General features: G+C 46.5%; 1 long non-coding RNA gene across 1 annotated transcript in view; it reads right to left on the bottom strand.

The window, feature by feature from the left end:
• LOC142907722 (uncharacterized) overlaps window positions 1–16,160 on the bottom strand; it is a 92,206-nt gene that overhangs the window by 42,758 nt on the left and 33,288 nt on the right. The window contains exons 2-3 of the long non-coding RNA XR_012931237.1: window positions 12,169–12,316; window positions 10,555–10,680 (exon numbers count right to left, since the gene is read on the bottom strand). This is a non-coding gene — a long non-coding RNA (uncharacterized LOC142907722). The remainder of the gene's footprint in view (window positions 1–10,554; window positions 10,681–12,168; window positions 12,317–16,160) is intronic.

Here is a 16,160-nt window from a genome sequence, read left to right as displayed (position 1 = left end):
CCCTATGGGAGTCTCACTGATTAACACTGAACCCTATGGGAGTCTCACTGATTAACACTGAACCCTATGGGAGTCTCACTGATTAACACTGAACCCTGTGGGAGTCTCACTGATTAACACTGAACCGTGTGGGAGTCTCACTGATTAACAATGAACCCTGTGGGAGTCTCACTGATTAACACTGAACCCTATGGGAGTCTCAATGATTAACACTGAACCCTGTGGGAGTCTCACTGATTAACACTGAACCCTGTGGGAGTCTCACTGATTGACACTGAACCCTGTGGGAGTCTCAATGATTAACACTGAACCCTATGGGAGTCTCACTGATTAACACTGAACCCTATGGGAGTCTCACTGATTAACACTGAACCCTATGGGAGTCTCACTGATTAACACTGAACCCTGTGGGAGTCTCACTGATTAACACTGAACCCTGTGGGAGTCTCATTAACACTGAACGCTATGGGAGTCTCACTGATTAACACTGAACCCTGTGGGAGTCTCACTGATTAACACTGAACCCTGTGGGAGTCTCACTGATTAACACTGAACCCTATGGGAGTCTCATTAAAACTGAACCCTGTGGGAGTCTCACTGATTAACACTGAACCCTATGGGAGTCTCATTAACACTGAACCATATAGGAGTCTCACTGATTAACACTGAACCCAATGGAAGTCTCACTGATAAACACTGAACCCTATGGGAGTCTCACTCATTAACACTGAACCCAATGAAAGTCTCACTGATTAACACTGAACCCTGTGGGAGTCTCACTGATTAACACTGAACCCTGTGGGAGTCTCACTGATTAACACTGAACCCAATGGGAGTCTCATTAACACTGAACCCTATGGGAGTCTCACTGATTAACACTGAACCCTGTGGGAGTCTCACTGATTAACACTGAACCCTGTGGGAGTCTCACTGATTAACACTGAACCCTATGGGAGTCCCACTGATTAACACTGAACCCTATGGGAGTCTCAGTGATTAACACTGAACCCTGTGGGAGTCTCACTGATTAACAATGAACCCTATGGGAGTCTCAGTGATTAACACTGAACCCTATGGGAGTCTCATTAACACTGAACCCTATGGGAGTCTCACTGATTAACAATGAACCCTGTGGGAGTCTCATTAACACTGAACCCTATGGGAGACTCACTGATTAACAATGAACCCTATGGGAGTCTCACTGATTAACACTGAAACCTATGGGAGTCTCACTGATTAACACTGAACCCTATGGGAGTCTCACTGATTAACACTGAACCCTGTGGGAGTCTCACTGATTAACACTGAACCCTATGGGAGTCTCACTGATTAACACTGAACCCTGTGGGAGTCTCACTGATTAACACTGAACCCTATGGGAGTCTCACTGATCAACACTGAACCCTGTGGGAGTCTCAATGATTAACACCGAACCCTATGGGAGTCTCACTGATTAACACTGAACCCTATGGGAGTCTCACTGATTAACACCGAACCCTATGGGAGTCTCACTGATTAACACTGAACCCTATGGGAGTCTCACTGATTAACACTGAACCCTGTGGGAGTCTCACTGATTAACACTGAACCCTATGGGAGTCTCACTGATTAACACTGAACCCTGTGGGAGTCTCACTGATTAACACTGAACCCTGTGGGAGTCTCACTGATTAACACTGAACCCTGTGGGAGTCTCACTGATTAACACTGAACACTATGGGAGTCTCACTGATTAACACTGAACCCTGTGGGAGTCTCACTGATTAACACTGAACCCTATGGGAGTCTCAATGATTAATACTGACCCCTATGGGAGTCTCACTGAATAACACTGAACCCTGTGGGAGTCTCACTGATTAACACTGAACCCTATGGGAGTCTCACTGATTAACACTGAACCCTATGGGAGTCTCACTGATTAACACTGAACCCTATGGGAGTCTCACTGATTAACACAGAACCCTATGGGAGTCTCACTGATTAACACTGAACCTTGTGGGAGTCTCACTGATTAACACTGACCAATATGGGAGTCTCACTGATTAACACTAAACCCTATGGGAGTCTCACTGATTAACACTGAACCCTATGGGAGTCTCACTGATTAACACCCAACCCTATGGGAGTCTCACTGATTAACACTGAACCCTGTGGGAGTCTCACTGATTAACACTGAACCCTATGGGAGTCTCACTGATTAACACTAAACCCTATGGGAGTCTCACTGATTAACACTGAACCCTGTGGGAGTCTCATTAACACTGAACCCTATGGGAGTCTCACTGATTAACACTGAACCCTGTGTGAGTCTCACTGATTAACACTGAACCCTGTGGGAGTCTCTCTGATTAACACTGAACCCTGTGGGAGTCTCACTGATTAACACTGATCCCTGTGGGAGACTCACTGATTAACACTGAACCCTGTGGGAGTCTCACTGATTAACACTGAACCCTATGGGAGTCTCACTGATTAACACTGAACCCAATGGGAGTCTCACTGATTAACACTGAACCCTATGGGAGTCTCACTGATTAACACTGAACCCTGTGGGAGTCTCACTGATTAACACTGAACCAAATGGGAGTCTCACTGATTAACACTGAACCCTGTAGGAGTCTCACTGATTAACACTGAACCCTGTGGGAGTTTCACTGATTAACACTGAACCCTGTGGGAGTTTCACTGATTAACACTGTACCCTGTGGGAGTCTCACTGATTAACACTGAACCCTGTGGGAGTTTCACTGAATAACACTGAACCCTATGGGAGTCTCAGTGATTAACACTGAACCCTGTGGGAGTCTCACTGATTAACACTGAACCCTGTGGGAGTCTCACTGATTAACACTGAACCCTGTGGGAGTCTCATTAACACTGAACCCTGTGGCAGTCTCAGTGATTAACACTGAACCCTATGGGAGTCTCACTGATTAACACTAAACCCTATGGGAGTCTCACTGATTAACACTGAACCCTGTGGGGGTCTCACTGATTAATACTGAACCCAATGGGAGTCTCACTGATTAACACTGAACCCTGTGGGAGTCTCACTGATTAACACTGAACCCTATGGGAGTCTCACTGATTAACACTGAAGCCTATGGGACTCTCACTGATTAACACTGAACCCTGTGGGAGTCTCACTGATTAACACTGAACCCTATGGGAGTCTCACTGATTAACACTGAACCCTATGGGAGTCTCACTGATTAACACTGAACCCTATGGGAGTCTCACTGATTAACACTGAACCCTGTGGGAGTCTCACTGATTAACACTGAACCGTGTGGGAGTCTCACTGATTAACAATGAACCCTGTGGGAGTCTCACTGATTAACACTGAACCCTATGGGAGTCTCAATGATTAACACTGAACCCTGTGGGAGTCTCACTGATTAACACTGAACCCTGTGGGAGTCTCACTGATTGACACTGAACCCTGTGGGAGTCTCAATGATTAACACTGATCCCTATGGGAGTCTCACTGATTAACACTGAACCCTATGGGAGTCTCACTGATTAACACTGAACCCTATGGGAGTCTCACTGATTAACACTGAACCCTATGGGAGTCTCACTGATTAACACTGAACCCTGTGGGAGTCTCACTGATTAACACTGAACCCTGTGGGAGTCTCATTAACACTGAACGCTATGGGAGTCTCACTGATTAACACTGAACCCTGTGGGAGTCTCACTGATTAACACTGAACCCTGTGGGAGTCTCACTGATTAACACTGAACCCTATGGGAGTCTCATTAAAACTGAACCCTGTGGGAGTCTCACTGATTAACACTGAACACTATGGGAGTCTCATTAACACTGAACCATATAGGAGTCTCACTGATTAACACTGAACCCAATGGAAGTCTCACTGATAAACACTGAACCCTATGGGAGTCTCACTCATTAACACTGAACCCAATGAAAGTCTCACTGATTAACACTGAACCCTGTGGGAGTCTCACTGATTAACACTGAACCCTGTGGGAGTCTCACTGATTAACACTGAAACCTATTGGAGTCTCACTGATTAACACTGAACCCTGTGGGAGTCTCACTGATTAACACTGAACCCAATGGGAGTCTCATTAACACTGAACCCTATGGGAGTCTCACTGATTAACACTGAACCCTGTGGGAGTCTCACTGATTAACACTGAACCCTGTGGGAGTCTCACTGATTAACACTGAACCCTATGGGAGTCCCACTGATTAACACTGAACCCTATGGGAGTCTCAGTGATTAACACTGAACCCTGTGGGAGTCTCACTGATTAACAATGAACCCTATGGGAGTCTCAGTGATTAACACTGAACCCTATGGGAGTCTCATTAACACTGAACCCTATGGGAGTCTCACTGATTAACAATGAACCCTGTGGGAGTCTCATTAACACTGAACCCTATGGGAGACTCACTGATTAACAATGAACCCTATGGGAGTCTCACTGATTAACAGTGAAACCTATGGGAGTCTCACTGATTAACACTGAACCCTATGGGAGTCTCACTGATTAACACTGAACCATGTGGGAGTCTCACTGATTAACACTGAACCCTATGGGAGTCTCACTGATTAACACTGAACCCTGTGGGAGTCTCACTGATTAACACTGAACCCTATGGGAGTCTCACTGATCAACACTGAACCCTGTGGGAGTCTCAATGATTAACACCGAACCCTATGGGAGTCTCACTGATTAACACTGAACCCTATGGGAGTCTCACTGATTAACACCGAACCCTATGGGAGTCTCACTGATTAACACTGAACCCTATGGGAGTCTCACTGATTAACACTGAACCCTGTGGGAGTCTCACTGATTAACACTGAACCCTATGGGAGTCTCACTGATTAACACTGAACCCTGTGGGAGTCTCACTGATTAACACTGAACCCTGTGGGAGTCTCACTGATTAACACTGAACCCTGTGGGAGTCTCACTGATTAACACTGAACACTATGGGAGTCTCACTGATTAACACTGAACCCTGTGGGAGTCTCACTGATTAACACTGAACCCTGTGGGAGTCTCAATGATTAATACTGACCCCTATGGGAGTCTCACTGAATAACACTGAACCCTGTGGGAGTCTCACTGATTAACACTGAACCCTATGGGAGTCTCACTGATTAACACTGAACCCTATGGGAGTCTCACTGATTAACACTGAACCCTATGGGAGTCTCACTGATTAACACAGAACCCTATGGGAGTCTCACTGATTAACACTGAACCTTGTGGGAGTCTCACTGATTAACACTGACCAATATGGGAGTCTCACTGATTAACACTAAACCCTATGGGAGTCTCACTGATTAACACTGAACCCTATGGGAGTCTCACTGATTAACACCCAACCCTATGGGAGTCTCACTGATTAACACTGAACCCTGTGGGAGTCTCACTGATTAACACTGAACCCTGTGGGAGTCTCACTGATTAACAATGAACCCTATGGGAGTCTCACTGATTAACACTGAACCCTGTGGGAGTCTCACTGATTAACACTGAACCCTATGGGCGTCTCACTGATTAACACTGAACCCTGTGGGAGTCTCACTGATTAACACTGAACCCAATGGGAGTCTCACTGATTAACACTGAACCCTGTGGGAGTCTCACTGATTAACACTGAACCCTGTGGGAGTCTCACTGATTAACACTGAACCCTGTGGGAGTCTCACTCATTAACACTGAACCTTGTGGGAGTCTCACTGATTAACACTGAACCCTGTGGGAGTCTCACTGATTAACACTGAACCCTGTGGGAGTCTCACTGATTAACACTGAACCCTGTGGGAGTCTCACTGATTAACACTGAACCCTGTGGGAGTCTCACTGATTAACACTGAACCCTATGGGAGTCTCACTGATTAACACTGAACCCTGTGGGAGTCTCACTGATTAACACTGAACCCTATGGGAGTCTCACTGAATAACACTGAACCCTGTGGGAGTCTCACTGATTAACACTGAACCCTATGGGAGTCTCACTGATTAACACTGAACCCTGTGGGAGTCTCACTGATTAACACTGAACCCCATGGGAGTCTCACTGATTAACACTGTACCCTATGGGAGTCTCACTGTTTAACACTGAACCCTGTGGGAGTCTCACTAATTAACACTGAACCCTGTGGGAGTCTCACTGATTAACACTGAACCCTGTGGGAGTCTCACTGATTAACACTGAACCCTATGGGAGTGTCACTGATTAATACTGAACCCTATGGGAGTCTCACTGATTAACACTGAACCCTGTGGGAGTCTCAGTGATTAACACTGAACCCTATGGGAGTCTCACTGATTAACACTGAACCCTATGGGAGTCTCACTGATTAACACTGAACCCTATGTGAGTCTCACACATTAACACTGAACCCTATGGGAGTCTCACTGATTAACACTGAACCCTGTGGGAGTCTCACTGATTAACACTGAACCCTATGGGAGTCTCACTGATTAACACTGAACCCTGTGGGAGTCTCACTGATTAATACTGAACCCTATGGGAGTCTCACTGATTAACACTGAACCCTGTGGGAGTCTCACTGATTAACACTGAACCCTATGGGAGTCTCAGTGATTAACACTGAACCCTATGGGAGTCTCACTGATTAACACTGAACCCTGTGGGAGTCTCACTGATTAACACTGAACCCTGTGGGAGTCTCACTGATTAACACTGAACCCTATGGGAGTCTCACTGATTAACACTGAACCCTGTGGGAGTTTCACTGATTAACACTGAACCCTGTGGGAGTCTCACTGATTAACATTGAACCCTGTGGGAGTCTCACTGATTAACACTGACCCCTATGGGAGTTTCACTGATTAACATTGAACCCTGTGGGAGTCTCACTGATTAACACTGAACCCTGTGGGAGTCTCACTGATTAACACTGAACCCTATGGGAGTCTCACTGATTAACACTGAACCCTATGGGAGTCTCACTGATTAACACTGAACCCTATGGGAGTCTCACTGATTAACACTGAACCCTGTGGGAGTCTCACTGATTAACACTGAACCCTGTGGGAGTCTCACTGATTAACACTGAACCCTATGGGAGTCTCACTGAATAACACTGAACCCTATGGGAGTCTCATTGATTAACACTGAACCCTATGGGAGTCTCACTGATTAACACTGAACCCTATGGGAGTCTCACTGATTAACACTGAACCCTGTGGGAGTCTCATTAACACTGAACCCTGTGGGAGTCTCATTAACACTGAACCCTATGGGACTCTCACTGATTAACACTGAACCCTGTGGGAGTCTCACTGATTAACACTGAACCCTATGGGAGTCTCACTGATTAACACTGAACCCTGTGGGAGTTTCACTGATTAACACTGAACCCTGTGGGAGTCTCACTGATTAACATTGAACCCTGTGGGAGTCTCACTGATTAACACTGACCCCTATGGGAGTCTCACTGATTAACATTGAACCCTGTGGGAGTCTCACTGATTAACACTGAACCCTGTGGGAGTCTCACTGATTAACACTGAACCCTATGGGAGTCTCACTGATTAACACTGAACCCTATGGGAGTCTCACTGATTAACACTGAACCCTATGGGAGTCTCACTGATTAACACTGAACCCTGTGGGAGTCTCACTGATTAACACTGAACCCTGTGGGAGTCTCACTGATTAACACTGAACCCTATGGGAGTCTCACTGATTAACACTGAACCCTATGGGAGTCTCACTGATTAACACTGAACCCTATGGGAGTCTCACTGATTAACACTGAACCCTATGGGAGTCTCACTGATTAACACTGAACCCTGTGGGAGTCTCATTAACACTGAACCCTGTGGGAGTCTCATTAACACTGAACCCTATGGGACTCTCACTGATTAACACTGAACCCTGTGGGAGTCTCACTGATTAACACTGAACCCTATGGGAGTCTCACTGATTAACACTGAACCCTGTGGGAGTCTCATTAACACTGAACCCTGTGGGAGTCTCATTAACACTGAGCCCTGTGGGAGTCTCATTAACACTGAACCCTATGGGAGTCTCACTGATTAACACGGAACGCTATGGGAGTCTCACTGATTAACACTGAACCCTATGGGAGTCTCACTGATTAACACTGAACCCTATGGGAGTCTCACTGATTAACACTGGACCCTGCGGGAGTCTCACTGATTAACACTGAACCCTATGGGAGTCTCACTGATTAACACTGAACCCTGTGGGAGTCTCACTGATTAACACTGAACCCTATGGGAGTCTCACTGATTAACACTGAACCCTATGGGAGTCTCACTGATTAACACTGAACCCTGTGGGAGTCTCACTGATTAACACTGAACCCTATGAGAGTCTCACTGATTAACACTGAACCCTGTGGGAGTCTCACTGATTAACACTGAACCCTATGTGAGTCTCACTGATTAACACTGAACCCTATGGGGTCTCACTGATTAACACTGAACCCTGTGGGAGTCTCACTGATTAACACTGAACCCTGTGGGAGTCTTACTGATTAACACTGAACCCTGTGGGAGTCTCACTGATTAACATTGAACCCTATGGGAGTCTCACTGATTAACACTGAACCCTATGGGAGTCTCACTGATTAACATTGAACCCTATGGGAGTCTCACTGATTAACACTGAACCCTGTTGGAGTCTCACTGATTAACACTGAACCCTATGGGAGTCTCAGTGATTAACACTGAACCCTATGGGAGTCTCACTGATTAACACTGAACCCTGTGGGAGTCTCACTGATTAACACTGAACCCTGTGGGAGTCTTACTGATTAACACTGAACCCTGTGGGAGTCTCACTGATTAACATTGAACCCTATGGGAGTCTCAATGATTAACACTGAACCCTATGGGAGTCTCATTGATTAACACTGAACCCTATGGGAGTCTCACTGATTAACACTGAACCCTGTGGGAGTCTCACTGATTAACACTGAACCCTGTGGGAGTCTAACTGATTAACATTGAACCCTATGGGAGTCTCACTGATTAACACTGAACCGTATGGGAGTCTCACTGATTAACACTGAACCCTATGGGAGTCTCACTGATTAACACTGAACCCTATGGGAGTCTCACTGATTAACACTGAACCCTGTGGGAGTCTCACTGATTAACACTGAACCCTGTGGGAGTCTCACTGATTAACACTGAACACTGTGGTAGTCTCACTGATTAACACTGAACCCTGTGGGAGTCTCACTGATTAACACTGAACCCTGTGGGAGTCTCACTGATTAACACTGAACCCTATGGGAGTCTCACTGATTAACACTGAACCCTGTGAAAGACTCACTGATTAACACTGAACCCTGTGGGAGTCTCACTGATTAACACTGGACACTATGGGATTCTCACTCATTAACACTGAACCCTATGTGAGTCTCACTGATTAACACTGAACCCTATGGGGTCTCACTGATTAACACTGAACCCTGTGGGAGTCTCACTGATTAACACTGAACCCTGTGGGTGTCTCACTGATTAACACTGAACCCTATGGGAGTCTCACTGATTAACACTGAACCCTGTGGGAGTCTCACTGATTAACACTGAACCCTATGGGAGTCTCACTGATTAACACTGAACCCTGTGGGAGTCTCACTGATTAACACTGAACCCTATGGGAGTCTCACTGATGAACACTGAACCCTGTGGGAGTCTCACTGATGAACACTGAACCCTATGGGAGTCTCACTGATTAACACTGAACCCTGTGGGAGTCTCACTGATGAACACTGAACCCTATGGGAGTCTCACTGATTAACACTGAACCCTATGGGAGTCTCACTGATTAACACTGAACCCTGTGGGTGTCTCACTGATTAACACTGAACCCTATGGGAGTCTCACTGATTAACACTGAACCCTGTGGGAGTCTCACTCATTAACACTGAACCCTGTAGGAGTCTCACTGATTAACACTGAACCCTATGGGAGTCTCACTGATTAACACTGAACCCTATGGGAGTCTCACAGATTAACACTGAACCCTATGGGAGTCTCACTGATTAACACTGAACCCTATGGGAGTCTCACTGATTAACACTGAACCCTGTGGGTGTCTCACTGATTAACACTGAACCCTATGGGAGTCTCACTGATTAACACTGAACCCTGTGGGAGTCTCACTCATTAACACTGAACCCTGTAGGAGTCTCACTGATTAACACTGAACCCTGTGGGAGTCTCACACATTAACATTGAACCCTATGGGAGTCTCATTAACACTGAACCCTGTGGGAGTCTCACTGATTAACACTGAACCCTATGGGAGTCTCACTGATTAACACTGAACCCTATGGGAGTCTCACTGATTAACACTGAACCCTGTGGGAGTCTCACTGATTAACACTGAACCCTATGGGAGTCTCACTGATTAACACTGAACCCTGTGGGAGTCTCACTGATTAACACTGAACCCTGTGGGAGTCTCACTGATTAACACTGAACCCTGTGGGAGTCTCACTGATTAACACTGAACACTATGGGAGTCTCACTGTCTGGCTCTGTGAGCCATCTCACCGCTCAGTGCTGAGGTAGGCTGTGACGTCATGGGGCGGGGCACGTGACACCAGGCAGGGAGGCGTCTGATTGGCCACCTGGCGGCTCACGCTGGGACCCAGGCGCGTGGTGAAACCGTCGAAATACCTGGGGGGTGGGGGGTGGGGGGAGGGTCACGCCCATCGTGAACCCAAACCACTCACTCACTCACTCACCAACTCACTCACCAACTCACTCACCAACTCACTCACCAACTCACTCACCAACTCACTCACTCATCCACTCACTCACTCATCCACTCACTCACTCATCCACGCACTCACTCATCCACTCACTCACTCACCAACTCACTCACTCACTCACCCACTCACTCACTAACTCACCAACTCACTCACCAACTCACTCACTCACTCACCAACTCACTCACTCACTCACCAACTCACTCACCAACTCACTAACTCACCCACTCACTCACTCACCCACTCACTCACCAACTCACTCACCCACTCACTCACCAACTCACTCACTCACCAACTCACTCACCAACTCACTCACCAACTCACTCACCCACTAACTCACTCACCCACTCACTAACTCACTCACTCACCAACTCACCAACTCACTCACTCACTCACCCACTCACCCACCCACCCACTCACTCACCCACTCACTCACTCACCCACTCACTCACTCACCCACTCACTCACTCACCCACTCACTCACTCACCCACTCACTCACTCACCCACCCACTCACTCACCCACTCACTAACTCACTCACTCACCAACTCACTCACTCACTCACCCACTCACTCACTCACCCACTCACTCACTCACCAACTCACTCACTCACCAACTCACTCACTCACCAACTCACTCACTCACCAACTCACTCACCCACTCACCCACTCACTCACCCACCCACTCACTCACCCACTCACTCACTCACCCACCCACTCACTCACCCACTCACTCACTCACCCACTCACTCACTCACCCACTCACTCACTCACCCACTCACTCACTCACCCACTCACTCACCCACTCACTCACTCACTCACCCACCCACCCACCCACTCACCCACCCACTCACCCACTCACCCACCCACTCACCCACTCACTCACTCACCCACTCACTCACTCACCCACCCACTCACTCACCCACTCACTCACTCACCCACTCACTCACCCACTCACTCACTCACCCACCCACCCACCCACTCACCCACCCACTCACCCACTCACCCACTCACCCACTCACTCACCCACTCACCCACTCACTCACTCACCCACCCACCCACCCACTCACCCACTCACCCACCCACTCACCCACTCACTCACCCACTCACCCACTCACCTCACCCACCCACTCACTCACCCACTCACTCACTCACCCACCTACTTGCCCCGCCCCCACCCATACGTCTCCCCCGTCGCCCCCACCCACACGTCACTACCGTCGCCCCGCCCCCACCCACACGTCACTACCATCGCCCCGCCCCCACCCACACCTCACCCCGCCCCCACCCAAACGTCACCTCGCCCCCACCCACACGTCGCCCCCGTCGCCCCGCCCCCACCCACACGTCGCCCCGCCCCCACCCTCACGTCACCCCCGTCGCCCCGCCCACACCCACACGTCATTCTCCGAGCCGGCCTTGGCCCGCCGGTGCCGCCTCCTCCTGAGGCACGCGCAGAGCAGCGCGACGGACAGGAGCAGAGCCACGCCCACGGCCACGCCCACCGCCACGCCCACCGCGCTCACCCCGCCCACAACGGCGCGCTCTGCAACGGTCACGTGGGGGGAGGGGGGGGAGTGGGGAGGGGGTAGAGTGGGGGGGTGGGTAGTGTAGTGGGTAGTGTAGTGTAGTGGGTAGTGTAGTGTAGTGGGTAGTGTAGTGGGTAGTGTAGTGTAGTGGGTAGTGTAGTGGGTAGTGTAGTGGGTAGTGTAGTGGGTAGTGTAGTGTAGTGGGTAGTGTAGTGGGTAGTGTAGTGTGTAGTGGGTAGTGTAGTGTGTAGTGTAGTGTGTAGTGTAGTGTGTAGTGTAGTGTGTAGTGTAGTGGGTAGTGTAGTGTAGTGTGTAGTGTAGTGTGTAGTGTAGTGGGTAGTGTAGTGTAGTGGGTAGTGTAGTGTAGTGGGTAGTGTAGTGTAGTGGGTAGTGTAGTGGGTAGTGTAGTGTAGTGGGTAGTGTAGTGTGTAGTGTAGTGGGTGGTGTAGTGGGTAGTGTAGTGTAGTGGGTAGTGTAGTGTAGTGGGTAGTGTAGTGTAGTGGGTAGTGTAGTGGGTAGTGTAGTGTAGTGGGTAGTGTAGTGGGTAGTGTAGTGGGTAGTGTAGTGGGTAGTGTAGTGTAGTGGGTAGTGTAGTGGGTAGTGTAGTGTGTAGTGGGTAGTGTAGTGTGTAGTGTAGTGTGTAGTGTAGTGTGTAGTGTAGTGTGTAGTGTAGTGGGTAGTGTAGTGTAGTGTGTAGTGTAGTGTGTAGTGTAGTGGGTAGTGTAGTGTAGTGGGTAGTGTAGTGTAGTGGGTAGTGTAGTGTAGTGGGTAGTGTAGTGGGTAGTGTAGTGTAGTGGGTAGTGTAGTGTGTAGTGTAGTGGGTGGTGTAGTGGGTAGTGTAGTGTAGTGGGTAGTGTAGTGTAGTGGGTAGTGTAGTGTAGTGGGTAATGTAGTGTAGTGGGTAGTGTAGTGTAGTGGGTAGTGTAGTGTAGTGTGTAGTGTAGTGTGTAGTGTAGTGGGTAGTGTAGTGGGTAGTGTAGTGTAGTGGGTAGTGTAGTGTAGTGGGTAGTGTAGTGTAGTGGGTGGTGTAGTGGGTAGTGTAGTGTAGTGGGTAGTGTAGTGTAGTGGGTAGTGTAGTGTAGTGGGTAGTGTAGTGTAGTGGGTAGTGTAGTGGGTAGTGTAGTGTAGTGGGTAGTGTAGTGGGTAGTGTAGTGTAGTGGGTAGTGTAGTGGGTAGTGTAGTGGGTGGTGTAGTGGGTAGTGTAGTGTAGTGGGTAGTGTAGTGGGTAGTGTAGTGGGTAGTGTAGTGTAGTGGGTAGTGTAGTGTGTAGTGTAGTGTGTAGTGTAGTGGGTAGTGTAGTGTAGTGGGTAGTGTAGTGGGTGGTGTAGTGTAGTGGGTAGTGTAGTGTAGTGGGTAGTGTAGTGTAGTGTGTAGTGTAGTGGGTAGTGTAGTGTGTAGTGTAGTGGGTGGTGTAGTGGGTAGTGTAGTGGGTAGTGTAGTGTAGTGGGTAGTGTAGTGTAGTGGGTAGTGTAGTGTGTAGTGTAGTGTAGTGGGTAGTGTAGTGTAGTGTGTAGTGTAGTGTGTAGTGTAGTGGGTAGTGTAGTGGGTAGTGTAGTGGGTAGTGTAGTGTAGTGGGTAGTGTAGTGGGTGTAGTGTAGTGGGTAGTGTAGTGTAGTGGGTAGTGTAGTGTGTAGTGTAGTGGGTAGTGTAGTGTAGTGGGTAGTGTAGTGTAGTGTGTAGTGTAGTGGGTAGTGTAGTGTAGTGGGTAGTGTAGTGTAGTGGGTAGTGTAGTGTAGTGTGTAGTGTAGTGTGTAGTGTAGTGGGTAGTGTAGTGTGTAGTGTAGTGGGTAGTGTAGTGTGTAGTGTAGTGGGTGGTGTAGTGTAGTGGGTAGTGTAGTGGGTGGAGTGGGGGGGTGGGTAGTGTAGTGGGTGGTGGGTGGAGTGGTGGGTGGAGTGGGGGGGGCGGGTAGTGTAGTGGGTAGTGTAGTGGGTGGTGTAGTGGGTGGTGTAGTGGGTGGTGTAGTGGGTAGTGTAGTGTAGTGGGTAGTGTAGTGTAGTGGGTAGTGTAGTGTAGTGGGTAGTGTGGTGTGTAGTGTAGTGGGTGGTGGGTGGAGTGGTGGGTGGAGTGGTGGGTGGAGTGGGTGGGCAGACAGACAATCACACGAGACGGGGGGGGGAGAGGGGGGTTAGTGGGCGTGGCAAGGTTAGAAACTGGGCGTGGCAAGGTTAGAAACTGGGCGTGGCAAGGCAAGTGGGCGTGCCGAGATTCGTAAGTGGGCATGGTGCGGTAACGAAGTGGGCGTGGCGGAGGAAGGGGCGTGGCCACGTTGCCAAGAGGGCAGGGATATAAAAAAAGGGCGTGGTCACCAAACGGCAACGCCCCCACCCCCCATTTACAAATCCGATAATCTTTGAAGCTCTTTTGCCACCACTGAACGTCCAGGATTTATACCTGGAAGGACAACAGAGTAAACAACAACAACAACACGACGGGCAGTAGCAGCAGTGTCAAAGCAATGAGTTTGTGAATCTGGATAGTGTAGTAGTGTATAGTGTAGTAGTGTATAGTGTAGTAGTGTATAGTGTAGTAGTGTATAGTGTAGTGTATAGTGTAGTGTATAGTGTAGTAGTGTATAGTGTAGTGTATAGTGTGTAGTTTATAGTGTAGCAGTGTATAGTGTAGTGTATAGTGTAGTGTAGTAGTGTATAGTGTAGTAGTGTATAGTGTAGCAGTGTGTAGTGTAGTCTAGTATGTAGTGTGTAGAAAATATCAACATCAATATGGTGGTGGTGATGGTGGTGATGGTGGTGATGATGGTGGTGATGGTGGTGGTAATGGTGATGATGGTGGTGGTGATGGTGGTGGTGATGGTGGTGATGGTGGAGGTGATGGTGGTGATGGTGGTGGTGATGGTGGTCACAATAATAACAACAACAACAAAAACATTATGACAACATCAATTTATAAAATCATAACATTAGAACATAACATAAAAATGTAAAATTATAACATAACACAATTTTAATTTAACATCCTAACAACATTAATTTACAAAATCATAACATTATAACGTTAAAATGGTAAATTATAACATTATAACCAAATGAAAATGTAATATTCTAACAATACAACATTCATATGTAAAACCATAACATTATAACATGACAATGCAAAATTATGATGTAAAAAATTTAAATTAAACATTCTAAAAACATTACAACATTAATTTATTAAATCATAACATTATAAAATGTAAATGTAAAATGATAACATAACATAACATTGAAATTTTACATGACGTTAGAAAATCAAATTGATAAAATTATAACATTTCGAAAACATCACAATAACAATTTAAAAACATTACATTAATATAAAACATCATTTAAACATTTCACATTCAAATTTTACATTATAACATGACATTTTTATGTAACATTATAACAACATTACAAGATTAACATATGAAATAAAAATAACATTATAACATTAAAACCATTAAAGTATATGATTCTAACAGTAATATATACAATCATAACGTTATAAAATCTAAATTTAAAATGATAACATTGTTAAAATATAACATTCTAACAACATTAATATATAAAATCAGAAAAAAATAACGCTAAAATGTAAAATGATAACAGTATATAAAAATGTAACATTCTAACCACTTAATATATAAAATCATAACATAACATTAAAATGTATAACATTATAACATTAAAATTGAATATTCTAACAACATTAACATATAAAATCCTAACAACAAAAGAGTATTAAAATGTAAAAATTATAAGATCATGACAACATTAAAGTGTTAAATTATAACAACATTAATACATAAAATCGTTACATTACAACATTAATACATAAAATCGTTACATTATAAACATTAAAATGTAAAATTAAAACGTAAC

This window comes from Petromyzon marinus, chromosome 82 (genome assembly GCF_048934315.1).
Source record: "Petromyzon marinus isolate PM22_M1 ecotype Great Lakes invasive population chromosome 82, UKy_Petmar_22M1.pri1.0, whole genome shotgun sequence".
Taxonomy (NCBI): domain Eukaryota; kingdom Metazoa; phylum Chordata; class Hyperoartia; order Petromyzontiformes; family Petromyzontidae; genus Petromyzon; species Petromyzon marinus.
Note: the sequence above shows the minus strand (reverse complement) of the source record. Positions and strands in the feature narration are given on the sequence as shown.